We start from the raw sequence: 16,672 nt of genomic DNA on the forward strand, positions 1-16,672 counted from the left end.
CACACCAACCCAGAACATCACTTTACCCCAGACTGCTAACAACCCTTCACGTGGCAGATGGGGGAAGTTGTAGTTTCAATAGCTGGAGAACCACAAGTGCCACAGCATTAGGCTTCCTCCATCGCATTGGAAATGGTTTTTTTTTGGTATCTGCCACACATAGGTTATTTCCAGCAAGTTTAAAGACACAACCTAGAGCAGTAAAGCGTATCTAAATGACTTTAGAACATAGCAGCAGTGTGCGCTCCAACAGTCCTGGCAAAAACACGATTCGTAGGATGATCTGAACCTTGGGACAGAGGAGAACATCCAGGTTTTATACAGCGCTCTCAATCACGAGCCAATCCACTGCAAACATTTCATCTACAGCAGTGGTAAGTCTCCACATCTAAATGGTACACACTTGGCTAAATCACCCCTGCTCCTAGAGGCTAATTAGCATATTAGAAAAGTTTGTTTTTCTCAATAAAGGCTTCAGGCAGTGAGATGGCACTAATATAGCATGGCACGTCGCTAATGTCAGCCAACTTAATACCCATTTTTCAGGTGAAAGAAACCTCTTAAGTTACTTTTGGTGTCACTCAATGGAGTTTAAGTATGGTAACAGACAGGCAGAAGGGAAGACAATTCATTTCAGGGAATGATATTATACACAAGGGGTCTTTTAGAGAGAAAGTGAAAGGTCATTTATTGTAAATCAAGGCAATGGGGAGAACACACTGCAGTGGGGCATATATTAGTGAAAGGGATCTGCTTCTGTATGCACCCCGATTCCTCCTTCATCCCCAATGACAGGCGCCTGGAGAGGTATGTCAATGACACACACTAAACATAGAATGTGTCGGCAGATCAGAACCATTTGGCCCATCTAGTCTGCCCAATATACTGAATACTATGGATAGCCCCTGGCCCTATCTTATATGAAGGATAGCCTTATGCCTATCCCATGCATACTCCTCCATTGTATTTACAGCTACCACTTCTGCAGGAAGGCTATTCCATGCATCCACTACTCTCTCAGTAAAAAGTTAGGCTACTTTCACACTTGCGTTTAGAGCGGATCCGTCTGGGGTCTGCCCAGACGGATCCACTTATATAATGCAGACGATAGGATCCGTTCAGAACGGATCCGTCTGCATTATATTGTAGAAAAACTGCTAAGTGTAAAAGTAGCTTCAGACGGATCCGTCCAGACTTTACATTGAAAGTCAATGGGGGAAGGATCCGTTTGAAAATTGAGCCATATAGTGTCAAATTCAAACAGATCCGTCCCCATTGACTTACATTGTAAGTCTGGACGGATCCGTTTGCCTCCGCACGGCCAGGCGGACACCCAAACGGTGCCAGACTGATGCATTCTGAGCGGATCCGCATCCACTCAATGCATTAGGGCTGGACGGATGCGTTCGGGGCCGCTTGTGAGCCTTCAAACGGAACTCACAAGCGGAGCTCCGAACACAAGTGTGAAAGTAGCCTAATACTTCCTGATATTACTATTAAACCTTTGTCCCTCTAATTTAAAACTATGTCCTCTTGTAGTCATTTTTCTTCTTTTAAATATTCTCTCCTCTTTTAAATACATAAAGGGAATCGACAAGGTAAAAGTTTCTATCATATCCCCTCTGTCTCGTCCTTCTTCCAAGCTATACATGTTAAGGTCCTTTAATCTTTCCTGGTAAGTTTTATCCTGCAATCCATGTACCAGTTTAGTAGCTCTTCTCTGAACTCTCTCCAGAAGGATAGTGATACTTTGGAGAAAGGGTCTCCAGCACTGAGCACAATACTCCAAGTGAGGCCTCACTAGAAACCGCTCTGATTTTATCTTGAGAATACGGCTTCTTATACATACAGGAAACAGATCTGGTTCACATATACAATTCCTTATATGGAAATAAGGCTAATGTAAATACATTCACCCTCTAGTATGTCACCCAACATCCTGTCATTCATACAGATCATATAGCTTATTCTATTTAACCCTTCAATTAGCACTCCATATAGCTAGATCAATCGAGAGAACCACTAATCAGCACAATCCCAGGAAGAGTATGGATGTAGGCTTTAGAGGAAACTATATTCGCTACCATATGTGTAAGTAATTAAGCCATGGTGGGCATTCATGATAATCAGTATAAAAGAGGTACTATAGGTACCATCTAGTTGAGAATCCCCCGCGGGCAGACTGAAGCTTTGCGTCCAAGTACAGTATCCCTTGGCTGATGCTTGGCCAGAAGTCTAGCTAAGAATTCTAGACCCTTCTAGGTTACAAGCGAAGGAAGAAGACCGTAAGAACATCTATAAGTTATCCATCATTGTAATCACTTCTGTTTTTTGACATTTCTGGGTTTTTTTCTATTTTACTGTGGACTTTAGAAACATCCCAATTGGCTCATTTCTGCTATATTGTAGCAAACTATACATATTTTCAGTGCTCCACTGGCCAGGAAGAAGTCACCAGGGCGCATGCGCGGACTCAGCGTGCGCATTCAGTACAGCGCGCGGCCGGGAGAAGACATCAATGAAGATGGAGCCCGCCGAGTGCCGAAACAAGGACGGCGCCGGGAGCAGGTAAGTATAAACCTGCGTGTTGACTGTTGAGAAAACCCCTTTAAGGTTGTGTTAGCCTGTGTTCATTGCATCTTCATCACTAGCCTCTAATACAGGCATCCTCAAACTGCAGCCCTCCAGCTGTTGCAAAACTACAACTCCCAGCATGCCCGAATAGCCTACAGGTATCAGCCTACAGCAGGGCATTGTGGGAGTTGTAGTTTTACAACAGCTGGAGGGCTGCAGTTTGAGGATGCCTGCTCTAATACAACTTCCAGGAGTGAGGGTATAGTTGGAACTTCCCGAAACACTTAGGGATATAGAAGAATAGAGAGTGTTATAAGAAATGCTCTGCAGTTTTTATTGCATGGGGAATGCAAGTATTTTCGAAAATATACATATTAAGAGAGGTGACATATCCTCAAGAGTTATAAGATCGGTGTGGGTCCAAACACCAAGAAAACTGACTAACCAGCTGTTTTGGGCAACCACCTGCGATCTGATATTCGTGACATCTCCAGGGGATAGGCCATAAATATCTAAGCCCTGGAAAATCCAGGAGCACAGAAGCTCTAGCTTAGTTAAACATCAAGTTTTAAGTATGGTGCTGGCCTGGTCTTTAAAGATGGCACCCGCTGCTAGGCCCGTCTGTAGCAATGTAGCTAATGCATTGGAGTCTATGAGAACAGCAATGTAATGACCATTATAAAAGAAAAGTATAAAAACAACTAAGTTTAAAAAAAAAAAAAAAAAAAAAAAATATATTCAAAATAAATAAAAATGAAATCATGGGTTTCGCCACATGTGAAAATGCCCATACTATAAAAATCTTATCGCCATATGGCAAAACAAGAAAAAAAAAAAAAAATCCAAAAATGGCCAATTCACCATTTTTGGTCGCTACATTTCCCACAAATAATTAAAATAAAAGTGATCAAAGAGTTGTACACACTCCAGAATGTTATCAGTGAAAAGAAAAAAAAAAATTAAATTAAGGTTTTTCTTTTATCAGTAAAAAAAAGTGTATCGCCAGATTTGTACTGATCTGTAGAATGAAAGTAACTGATCAGTTTCATCTCAAATTGAATGTCAAATAAAAAAAAAAAAAAGTAAAACCCATATGGCTATGTGAACTGCAAAATAATAATAATAATAAAAAAATAAGTTATGGCTCTGGGAAGGTAGGGAGCATAAAACAAAAAGAAACCACCTCCAGGGTAGAAAGTATTAATAATTTTTTATTTATTATCATGGATTCTTAATCAGGGATCAGTTCAGATTTATTTTTTATTAAAAAGGAGTTAACCTACATACTTTGCAAGAAGGGAAACAGCTAGCAGGGTGGATAAAAAGATTTAAAAAAAAAGGGATTTTTTTTCAAATCAGATTTTTGGTATATAAAATGCTTTTTGAGGAAAATATATTACCATCCAAAAGGTTATTCCATTATGAAATAAAGATTTGTTTTTTTAATTATGTAGAATAAGGCTATATGTTTAATTTTTTAATCCATTCACAATGTCATGCTCTTCCAGAGGTTTTTGTAAGATTATTGGGCAGTTTCTCTGCCTATTAGATATCACAGATGCTTGGTTTACTTTTGCACTTTTCAAAACTGAATGTGACTCAGCAGAGATCACATGCCTCTTCACAGCAAAAATGTTATAACATGAACAGAGTTAGGCTACTTTCACACTAGCGTTCGATCGGATCAGTTCTGAACGGATCCGATCATATTAATGCAGACGGAGGCTCCGTTCAGTACGGATCCGTCTGCATTAATAACTTAGAAAAAATTCTAAGTGTGAAAGTAGCCTGCGCGGATCCGTTCAGACTTTCAATGTAAAGTCAATGGGGGACGGATCCGCTTGAAGATTGAGCCATATGGTGACATCTTCAAGCGGATCCGTTCCCATTGACTTACATTGTAAGTCTGAACGGATCCGCTCGCCTCCGCACGGCCAGGCGGACAGCTGAACGCTGTCCGCCCCGGCCGTGCGGAGGCGAGCGGAGCGGAGGCTGAACGCCGCCAGACTGATGCAGTCTGAGCGGATCCGCTCCATTCAGACTGCATCAGGGCTGGACGGAGGCGTTCGGGTCCGCTCGTGAGCCCCTTCAAACGGAGCTCACGAACGGACCTATGAACGCTAGTGTGAAAGTAGCCTTAAGGGGTTATCCGAGTTATTTTTTTGTTCTATGTTCCTAACTAAACAAATGTAACAGCTTTCCAATTCACTCACTTTATCTCCAGTGGCTGGTTTCTCAGATTTCACTGAGGGTCACATGACCTGTGATGTCAGCTTCTCTCCCTGCTCTCCCTGCTCTGATAAAGGTCGTTTACAAGAGGTCACTGTGCTGGCTACTCTCTGCTAGGATTCTTAACCCCTTCAGCTGCACAGGGACTTTGAGACGCCCAATGTCTTGGGGACCTTTGGTCCAAAGGGTATCAGGGATGAGGTGCAAAATGCTTTGCAGCGAATCCCCTTGTTCATGTGATTCAAGTGACTGGGATTTTAATGCCATTAGGAGGCAGGTTTCTTCAGGACTCAACGCCGTACCTAAAACAACTACCATTTTCCTTGAACTGGATGTTGGCCCGTATTTTCTGAAGAAAATCTGAGCCTAATAGGTTATAAGGACATGTCTGGCTTACAACAAATTGTGACATTACTCCAGTGGGCAGATGTAACTGTGGAGATTGGCTTTGGGACTTAGTGGAGGGAGTAATCAAGAGAGGCTTAGTAACAGGGTTGTGCTGGGTGACCCCTTCTAAACCAGAGCAGGGTAAATGCATATCTGTGAGCCAGGAAGGGAGTATGGCGGTCTCACATAACACACTGCGGGCTGCACCAGTGTCTACAAGGAATGAGAGTTCCTTCCCTGCCACATCGAGGGTGATTCGAGGGGCAGGGCCTGCAGGAGGGGCAGAGACTGCCATACACGGGGTGTCCCCTCCCAACGTCCTAGTGGGATGGAGCTGGCCATGGAGGAGGAGTTCCTCTTTGGCTCTGATCTGCTGGCCACAGATGTTTGGAGCGACAGTTTCTCTTAATGTGCCCTGGTTTGCCGCACCCATAACAGACATGGGGCGGGGGTCTTTCCTCTCTTCCTTCTCCCGTCATGACTGCCATGACTGATATGCGGGATTTCTTTGTACTACTCTCCAGCCCTTTTGCAACTTGTTCTAAGATTTCTAATGTTAATGATTTCCATTCTGGGCGACAGGTTACAAGAGCTTTGTTCAGATCTGGCCTAAGGCCATCTACAAATGACCGTGCTAGGAGTCTTAGGTGCACAGGTTCATTTGGACTGAATCCCATATCTTTATAGTTTTGTTTAACTCTTTGTACAAACTTTTCTACTGACTCTGCTTTATCCTGTACCATGTCCTGCAGGGTTGTGGACTGCTCTGCTAGTCTGTCTTTCGCCCACTTATATAATTGCTGAATGAAATCACGGCCAGATTCTGAATCACGAGTGTCATAATTTGCTCCAGGGAGTTCTGGTTGGCGTATGTGATCCATTATAAGTGAAGAAAATTCACCAGTTTTATTTTGTACAATACTTTGCAAGTCTGACCAAGTACACCCGTAGGTTTGATATACTTGTGCCAATTTTCTGTAAAAGGGCATAGGGTGAGTATCTGGGTCAGGCATGAGGTTCACTATGGTGAACCACTGCTGGGGGGTAAAGGACACATACTTAGGTGGCCCGACTGGGCGAGTGTTCAAGTATATTTCCCTTAAGGCTTCAAGATTTCCTTGTCCTATGTTATGGATCTCTCTTTGCAGCTCTGTAATTTGGTTTTGAAAGGACTCATTCACTGCTCTTGCTGCACCCTGCTGGCTACTTAGGGTAATATCAGAAAATCGTCCAAGGTGCGGTGGGCTGCGATATCCCGGGGTTTGTGCTGCAGCACCAGGTGCATAGTCCACTGTCTGCTGTGAGTCTTCCCCTGCATCTTCCTTTTGTTTCTCCCCATCCTCATCTTCCTGATCTACAGCACCACTACCTCCTACCATTATATGAGCTGGAGCTATGGGCTGACTGGGTAGCATGTAGGTGCCGTCAGGATTTACAAGTGGGTATATAGTAGTGACTTGTGGCATGACAGAAAGAGCAGGGTTTGGGGAGATTACAAGACCAGCCTTGGGCGTTGGCTGAGGACAAGATGGCGTCATTGCTGGGACTGGTGAGACGTGCTGGGGGGCTAAAAGAGCATGATTATGTGGGCGTGGAGCACCACAGGCTAAGCACGTATCACGGGGGGCAGGGTTCTGCTGACCACAATGTGTACAAGTCCAACTTCCCCTTTTTCTTTCAGCTGCGCCATTATAGGGCGGTGGCTGTTCCTGTACTAAGACTGGGCCAGGCCGATAGTAATGAAGTCCTGATTTTTCATCAAACATTGCTTCTCCTTTTGTCTGTTCAAATTCTTTGCTACAGTCCAGCCATACCCTAACTGTATCTATCAACTTATCATCATTCAATTTGCCTCTCTTCTCAGTCAACAATGTCTGCCATATAGCAGAACACAATACACCTCCTTTTGCAATATCATAACTCTTTTCTAACTTGCTTAGTCCTTTAACATAACCTTTTCCTCTCCGGTCCGCCACGTACTGTTCAGGTGAACAATAGCCCTTCGGGACACTATTTCGGTTACCCATTTTTTCAAAACACCACGTTCTGGAGCCTTCAACACGTTCTGGAGCCTTCTCTTACTGTCTCTGATAGTTGGATTAGCACAGACACTGACAAACAAACACCTTGAGCTTGAGATTAACACACCACTGGGTTATCAGCAAGCTGTCTCCTTCCCTTCTACTATTTCTTGGGGTCACACACCAGGGTTACCCCTCAATGTAGGCACTTTAGGAGACTTCTATTGTTCTGTCAGTCTATGCCTCTCCTTTCTCCCAGAGAAACCAACCATACACAAAAAAATAATAAAACACAATACATCAAGCTTATCAATACAATGGGGTTCTTACTTTCATGCCCCTGAGGATGCCTCACTGTCGGTGCACCCCTCCCTAGAACAAATATGGATAGACTAAGCCAAGGGACACAGGATAGGTAAGATGAATATATTTTCTCACCTCTTATTACGGGCCGCGGTCCCGGTGTCCGTTGGCTTGTCTCTCTGGGTCCAGTCTCTGGGGGTACGCCAGCAGGAGGTCCAATCCTCAGGCCCCACGTCGTTTGGGCGCCAACTGATATGGCTCTGATTCTGGATCTGACCCAATAGTCAGGGAAGGTTGATGTACTGCTCCGAATGGTATGAAATGATAGGCATACGTACGCCACGAGAGATCACACACAGACTGTCACAGAGAAGTCAATGCTAGATGTTCCGTTTATTATTCAGATTACATGATTTTTTATAGCAGGAAAAGGGGAACTTTATGACTCGGCTAATTTGATCTAATTGTCACATTACTAAGTCCCATGATAACGTATCACATTATCACTCCATACTTTAGCAAAAGTCAGCATTATGTCAGCAATATGTCAGCAATTTCAATATCATAAAGTGATTAGTAAGGGATTATTAAGGGAGCTGGCTGCTACTTCAGGGGCCATTTTGTTAAGCAAACTGTTAGATATAATACAAGAAAGTATACATTTGATACTAGATATATGATTCCACAACAGTGAAGAGAGAATACTGGGCACTGGAGTTGATATACTAGAGAGAGCGTTGCACAAGAAGGTAGGGGGAAGATCCTGTGTGTATTAGAAGTGTCATTATACAGCTGGGACTTGTAGTTCTACACATACAACATGCTGCAGAGTCTCCCAGCACTCAGGGCAGCTCTTGTATCCACTCCCTTAGCAGTGTCATTGTACTGCTGGGACTTGTAGTCCTACACATACAACATGCTGCAGAGTCTCCCAGCAGGCAGACATGTCACTCAGGGCAGCTCTTTTATTCACTCCTTTAGCACAGCAGGGGGAGGGGCAGAGATTTTTATTTCAGGTAAACAAAGGGCCAGAAAAGAACCAGGGAAATGAGGAAATATATATTTTTTTTGCATAAAACTTGCTTAGCTCAGTTATATATCAGCTTTTCAGTGCCATGTTATTTTTTCATAACTGACAACCCCTTTAAGAAAAAGACCTTAATCCTAACTTCTATAAACCTATGAATACAGAATCAACCTAAACTAATATGAAAAGTTGTTTTTCTAAAAATTGTCATCTACTTGCATATTATAAGTTATACCAGCAAGAATTAGTCTTTATGTAGAAAACTGATTTAAATCAAGCCCTACTAACTAGTGATTTAAATCAAATCCACCATGACAGCTAGTCCACAATAACGTGCAGATGTATGAGCTAAAGCTAAGCTTACAAGAGCTGCAACCTTGCTCTGCAGAAAGAGGTTTTGACTGCAAAACGAAGATATTATCTATGCGAGATAGATATATATTTTTATTTATTTATTTCATGGAACACTGAAGATTGACACTGATACGATGTATCGTAGTAAGGCTACTTTCACACTAGCGTTCGGCTGTCCGCTTGTGAGCTCCGTTTGAAGGCTCTCACAAGCGGACCCGAACGCATCCGCACTGCCCTAATGCATTCTGAGTGGATGCGGATCCGCTCAGAATGCATCAGTCTGGCAGCGCTCAGCCTCCGCTCCGCTCAGCAGGCGGACACCTGAACGCTGCTTGCAGCGTTCGGGTGTCCGCCTGGCCGTGCGGATCCGTCCAGACTTACAAGGTAAGTCAATGGGGACGGATCCGTTTGAAGATGACACACTATGGCTCAATCTTCAAACGGATCCGTCCCCCATTGACTTTACATTGAAAGTCTGGACGGATCTGTCTGAGGCTACTTTGACACTTAGAAATTTTTTAACATTATAATGCAGACGGCACTGTACTGAACGGAGCCACCATCTGCTTTAGGGGTTAAAAGATGGATCTTAAAAGATAAAATAATGACTTCTTAAGGCTGAATGCACACGGCCGTGGAACACTGAGACGAGTGGCCCGTGGTATCCTGCTGACAGCAGGAGCGCATGGCGTCATTGGTTGCCATGATGCAGTGCGCTTCATGCTGCCGCTGCACTACAGTAATACACCCGTGTCAGCAGGATGCCAGGCCGGGATACCACGGACCACTCACTGCATTCGGCGGCCTAAGCCTGTAGAACCAGTTTGCCAAAAAATCTGGCATTTGTTTCAGTGTTCTAATAAAAACAAAATGCAAAAGCACAAAATGTTAACAGTCAACAATTGTTACCTGGTTCTTATAATTTGTAGAGCACAGTCAGACACCACAGTCTTCAGCTTAATACAGCGCTTTAAAAGGATAACTGTCCCACTTAGACCCCAATTTCAATTTTCATATGTAGTTACTAATAACATGATATTCCAGAATCAGTTACTATTAGACAGACTTACCCCATATTTAATAAGATTCAACCCTTAGCAACCAGTCTGTATAAAACTGCAATTTCACTATTCAGTTAAGATGGCCGCCACTGCCCTCACCCTGAGGCTAATCCCGCCTGCCCGCACTAGCCAGTAACAATAGCCCCCCAAAAGTGTCAGTAACCACAGCCCTCCCCCTAAAGGGTTAATCTCCTGCAGCACAAAGGGGTCCTCTTACCACATGTTGCTTTCATTCAGGCTAGGTCTACACGACGACATTTGTCGCGCAACATTTTGTTGCACTAATGGCAGTCTATGGTGTCGCACTGCAACATGCAACATGCTGTGACGTAACAGTCGCAGAAAAATCCATCTCGAATGGATTTTCTGCGACTGTTGCGTCGCAGCATGTTGCAGTGCGACACCATAGACTGCCATTATAAAAATTATCGCGCAACATTAGTGCAACAAAATGTTGCGCGACAAATGTCGTCGTGTAGTCCTAGCCTCATACACTGAGCAGACGGCAGATCTCCCTTCCTTCCCTGTTCTGCGCTGCTTCAACTCTACTTCTCCAGCTCTGCTGAGTGAGGGAGCGTCTGCCAAGCGCAGGGACAGGGAGAAGTGCACACAGCCCAGGCACTGTTATCAGCTGCTGGGGAGGACCTGGCTTTAATCATTTACTTACAGTCCCTGGCTGTCAGTAATGTGACCTTGCACGCAGGGACAGGGAGAAGTGCACACAGCCCAGGCAATGTTATCAGCTGCTGGGGAGGACCTGGCTTTAATCATTTACTTACAGTCCCTGGCTGTCAGTAATGTGACCTTGCACGCAGGGACAGGGAGAAGTGCACACAGCCCAGGCAATGTTATCAGCTGCTGGGGAGGACCTGGCTTTAATCATTTACTTACAGTCCCTGGCTGTCAGTAATGTGACCTTGCACGCAGCCTGCTTCCACGTCCTTCAACACAGACGGACCCTGCATAGCAACCCATTTTAAGCATAGGTAAAAGTAGGCAGTACAGGGAACAAAAATGTGGAATTGGTAATTGAATACATAGTGAAAAGTTGAAATGGGGCCACCAAGGAGATATCACCACAATCCAATACTCCAAAAAATAATAAGACAGTTATACTTTAAGCTAGGGCTAAACGGCGAGGTGCTGCACAACAAAGTCTCACAAAAGTCTAACCATTTTAATGCTGCAATAAAAAAATTATAATCTTGCAAAGTGTTTGCAACTTGAAACTAGAAATCCAACAGGGTTGGACTAATAGCAACTTGTATCAAAGTTGCCCTAAACTGCAATACAACCACAATGACATATGCAATGTCTCCATGTAGCCCAGTCCTTGGGAGACCAACAAAAATGTTTCAGAAACTGCAGAGATTTCTCCTCCTTCCCTCCAAACAAGGCCACATTGCCATTCCTTCAGGGCTCATCCAGCGGTGGTCTAACAAAAACACCAGACCATGACCACCTTTTTTTCCTCCTGGCCCAGACAAAAGATAAAGGGGCAGAGAAACCTCAACAGGATATCTAAGATGGCCAACCAATGGGGAGGGGAGGACCAGAGTGTGGCAGTAAAAGAAGCAGGGGATTCATCTGGCAAGTATACTGCATTCCTTGCCCTGAGAACATGTCAAATTATAGTTTTTTTTTTCCCCAAGACTTAAAGGGTTTCTACCACTTGGATTTCACATAATTAGGTGTCAGACACTAGCGCTCCGCTAGTGTCTGCTCTGCCAAACTATCCTGCTATAATAGATTTTGGGGCAGCCGTTTACCTAAAAAAAGAACTTTTATTAATATGCTAATGACCCTCTAGGTGCTATGGGGGCGTCATTAGCACCTAGAGGATCGGTCTACCTTCTCAAGATGCCGCCGCTCAGCGCCTCCCTCCAGCCCGCCCATCTGCTTCGGAATGCATCAAACGGACGACTTCACGCGCATGCGCCGTGCGCGGCTGTATTCGGCGCATGCGCAGTGAATGTCCGACCGCTTCCCTGCTCAGACATCTCCACTGCGCCGATGACGTCATCGGCGCAGGCGCAGTGGAGATGTCTGAGCAGGGAAGCGGTCGGACATTCACTGCGCATGCACCGAATACAGCCGCGCACGGCGCATGCGCGTGAAGTCGTCCGTTTGATGCATTCCGAAGCAGATGGGCGGGCTGGAGGGAGGCGCTGAGCGGCGGCATCTTGAGAAGGTAGACCGATCCTCTAGGTGCTAATGACGCCCCCATAGCACCTAGAGGGTCATTAGCATATTAATAAAAGTTATTTTTTTTAGGTAAACGGCTGCCCCAAAATCTATTATAGCAGGATAGTTTGGCAGAGCAGACACTAGCGGAGCGCTAGTGTCTGACACCTAATTATGTGAAATCCAAGTGGTAGAAACCCTTTAAATACTGATGACCAATCCTCTGGATAAGTGATCAGTATCTGATCAGTGGGAGGTCCGACACCAACAACCAATCAGCTGTTTGAAAAGTCAGTAGCGCTGTGGTCTTCTTGCCGCTTTCCCTTTGCAGAGTGACAACACGTTCATTGTTCACATGGACTAGGAGCAGCTAAGTCCTATAGAAGTGAATGGGGCCAAGTTGTGATACCAAGCATAGCCGCTGTACAATGTACTTGTTAAGCAGGGAGAAGAAGACCATGGCCTTCTCAAACAGCTGATCAGCAGGAGTCGTGGGTATCGGACCCCAACTGATCAGTATTTAAATCTCAGAAACCCCTTTTAAAGTTGGAAACAGACAATATCACCCCCCAATAGGTTTTCTCCAGACTAAGAAATTGTAGACATGCCAGAAGTCTGTCAGTTATGGGACAGGGGATTTTTCTCCAATTTCTACAAACATTGTTGTCTTAATATAAACTAAAGAGGCTGCCCACTTTGGACGATAATTTTAGTTAATAAGGTTCCATAATGATACTTCTATCTGTCCTCCATGCTCAGCTGTGAACTATGATGAAATCTAGACAAGAGTTCAATTTGCCTGCGGCGCCGTCACGAGGAACACGAAGAAGTACAACACCCTTTGTTCCGATGAACAAAAGAAAAATTGTAAGCTTCAAATCATGTATGAAAATTCAAGTGGAAGCAAATGCCTCCAAGACAACTCAAAGGCTTATAGAACTAAACTGTCTGCTCCACCGAACCAGTAGAGGAAACGATAAAGGAGATAAAAATGTTAACAGACTTTTTATTTTTAGATTCTCTCTCTTCAGGGCTAGGGGGAAGGCCCGGACAAAAACTTTACAGTAATTTTCTCCATCATCTTCAGGCTCCTTTATATATATTTATTTAGTAAAAGTAACCCTGTGGATGCAGGCTACTGCCCTAAACAGAACACGGACACTGCTAAAACATATTTCTAGGGCAGTGCTGGGAAACAAAACTAAAATCATATCTAAATATCAAAATTATCAGAACAAGACTACAATAATTTCACAAACCAAATCAATGGAAATAGGACTGTCTATTCCAACTAACTCTTAAGGAATGTCCTACAAGTAATTGAGAACAGGAGACGGGGCCTCAGCCGGAAACCTTGGGGGAGTAGTTTAGGCAAAAATGTTCTTCCTAAGCTGAAACCTGAAGCCTTTAGGCTAGGGCTACACAAAGACATGTGTCGCTGGACATTTTGTCGTACAATTTTTATAATGATAGTCTATATTGTTGCATTGCGACACGACGGTCGCAAAAAATCAATTTCAAATGGATTTTTCTGCGACTGTCGCATCGCAGTATGTCGCATGTCGCAGTGCGACACCATAGACTATCATTATAATAACGGTTATGTGGCATTGGTGCGACATCAATGTCGCGCAGCACGGGTTGCAGTTTAGTTGTGCTTTATGTGTCGCACGACACGTCGTCGTGTAGCCCTAGCCTTAACACTTTAAAATCCAGGGCCGAGCAATAAGAAACAAAAGAAAATTGTTAAAACAATGTCAAAAAATCCATACAATGGCCCTTGTTCATGCTTAGACACCATGTCTGTTATTTTTTTGTTCTTTGTACGTTTCCAACTAGGCTAATGTAAGGACTTTACAATTCACTTTATCACCAGTTGCTCCTTTCTCAGATGACCTGCGATGTCAGCTTCTCTCCCAGCTCTGAGAGAGCAGAGTCACTGTGCTGGCCACGCCCCCCTGCACTGCCAGCTGCTGCTTATTGCTTTCCTTGGATTGAGGAAAAACATTAACCCCTTCAGCTGCACAAACTCAGGGCTGAAGACTTTACTGAGTAGCTGCAGGCAGTGAGGAGACAAATGCTGGGCACAGGAGCCGACAGAGCATTGCACAAGAACAGGTAGGGGGAAGATCCTTTGTGTATCAGCAGCAGTGCCATTGTACAGCTGGGACTTGTAATCATACAACATGCTGCCGAGTCTCCCAGCAGGCAGACATGTCACTTAGAGCAGCACTTGTATTCACTCCCTTAGCAGAGCAGGGGCAGAAAGTGTTATTGCAGATAAACAAAGGGCCAGAAGAAAACCAGGGAAATGAGGAAAGATATTTTTGCCTAAAACTTGATTATACATTGCTGCCCATCAGATTTACAGTGCTATATTTTTTTTTTCATAACTTGGGCAACCCCTTTAAATCTCGTGTTTTTCAGCTTTTATAAAAAAAAAGGACAAACATGCCTACAAAAAAAAAAAAGTCAGCTTGACTGAAGATAAGCTTATCAAGGGTCAATATTGGCAAGTCAGCCTGACCCCATTAAAAACCTATCCAAATCAGCATGTTTTTGGTTTGAGGTAACTGATAACATGTAGGATACTTGGAAATATTCATATTCTACACACACACACGAATGGCAATGGATAAACCAAAAAGGACAAGTATAAAAGGCTGGTCAAAGAGTGGCTTCTCCTCTGGAGGACTCAATTCGACCAGGCACTAGATGGTTGCTTATACATTTGAATGGGTGACCGGCAATACCATGCTCCTCCTGTAGTGGCCACTGTAGGGGATTCTGCAGCTGATCGTCAGGGGTTTCAGCGGTTGAACCTATGGAGATTCCTTGATAGTTAAGCCCTTTAACCCCTTAATGACCAGCTAATTATTCCCATTTCCATGTTTAAGCCGACATGACCATCTTCATGTTACTACTTCAAAATTAATCTTTTTTTTTTTGGAGTCGCGAATCTAGAGAAAGTGATTTGACAGTTTTTTTTGTTTATTGTTTATACTGTACATATTTCAAACTAGTAACCAGTTAAATGAGTTGTTCTGGTTATTTTGGTCATGTGTAATTTTTAGCTTTTATGCAAAGTATACATAAGATGTAGTCCATGGAAAAAAAAAAAAATATATATATACATATATATATATATATATATTTTTTTTTTTTATTCCTTTAAATATAGTCTCACGGATTATTTTATGCTTTTAACATATTAGCTTACTCTGGTACTTCAATACATTGTGCTCTCTCTATTATAACCCCAGCCTCCGATCAGATCACTGGGAAATCCCCCTATGATCATGCAGCAATCACAGGGTTAACAGCCAGGAGTGGAGCTACCGCTGATCCTGGCTGCAGAGCGAAAGGCTGCTCTAGGGACCAGAGCTGAGCACAGAAGTAGATCAGCGGTGGTCACAAGCAATTCAACCTCAGTAGCTCGTCTAGCAAAGATGTTCTGCAGAAGCTGCTGTAGTATAGAAAGCTAATAAGCCGTTTCCCTGTCCTTTGCGTGGTCTCGTGCATATTAACCCTGTACTGAGCAGCTCCTAAGCTATCGTGGACTCACATTTTTGGTCTAGACATTTACCAAGGGGGTTGTGAACATTATTTTAAGGAACAATAGTACCAGAGATGCAAATCCCACAAGTATTAACAGCAAGGAGACAGGGTGACCCCCAACAGTGACATTAAAACAGCACATGCACCCATTCAATTGGCTTCACTGCTAGGACTTTGCCGGAATGCACCTGGAGGATCAGGATGAACAGTAAGATAAAGGCTGCAATCTACACAACTAATAGAAAAGCTGTATAGCCAATATGTAGAGGGGGAAGGCTCTCCCAGGAGTGCGATGCACCCGAGCACAAGGGTTAAAATACAGATTTAAAAATGAGTGAAAGAGGTATAAAAGAACTTACAGGAAATCCCGACAAAACTCCTCTTCAAATGGAGAGCGAGCGCTACATGAGAAGTCCGCGGAGCGCCCACAAAGTGCGAGCAGCAACAAACTCCACAGGAAGTGACCACTGAAGAAGCAACATGAAGTTCAGCACAAAGAAGTCCGAAAACAACGGGTCCCCGGAAGGGTCATCCAGACCGGACGCCCGGCGTGCAGCACTTACACGATTGTCCGCTGCTCAGCGATACCGCAGCCTCCGCCCCGCTATGTGCGCTACCTGTCCACAACATTGAAAAGAAAGGCGTAGCCCAAACAACGCGCGTCCAATCACAGAGCGGAGAGGGCGTGCCAGCTGAGAACGCACGGCGGGCGTGGCTGGATGCCTACGTGAAGTGCGCAGTGGGACGGGAAATTAGCGTTACGTTGAATCGCAATATGATAGATGACATCAGATATTAGAGAATATTACTTTTGCTTCTGTAATATGACCGATGCGTTATGTAATGCGCGTGCCCTGATTTACCACACAGACCACTGCGGGCAAAGGTCTTTGGAGACTCAAGAGAGACACCTGCTGGTTATTAATAGAAACTGCGTGACAGAGTTTATTCCTGGAACCCTATACTGGTGGTTC

The 16,672-nt window shown here is 44.1% G+C and overlaps 1 protein-coding gene across 1 annotated transcript in view; it reads right to left on the minus strand.

The window, feature by feature from the left end:
* RESF1 (retroelement silencing factor 1) overlaps window positions 1–16,305 on the minus strand; it is a 40,961-nt gene extending 24,656 nt beyond the window's left edge. Inside the window, exon 1 of the mRNA XM_044271792.1 lies at window positions 16,058–16,305. The gene's annotated coding sequence lies outside the window, so the exon portion shown is untranslated. The remainder of the gene's footprint in view (window positions 1–16,057) is intronic.
* Between the last annotated feature and the right edge of the window lie 367 nt (window positions 16,306–16,672).

The sequence above is a fragment of the Bufo gargarizans genome, chromosome 11, assembly GCF_014858855.1.
Source record: "Bufo gargarizans isolate SCDJY-AF-19 chromosome 11, ASM1485885v1, whole genome shotgun sequence".
Classification (NCBI taxonomy): Eukaryota; Metazoa; Chordata; class Amphibia; order Anura; family Bufonidae; genus Bufo; species Bufo gargarizans.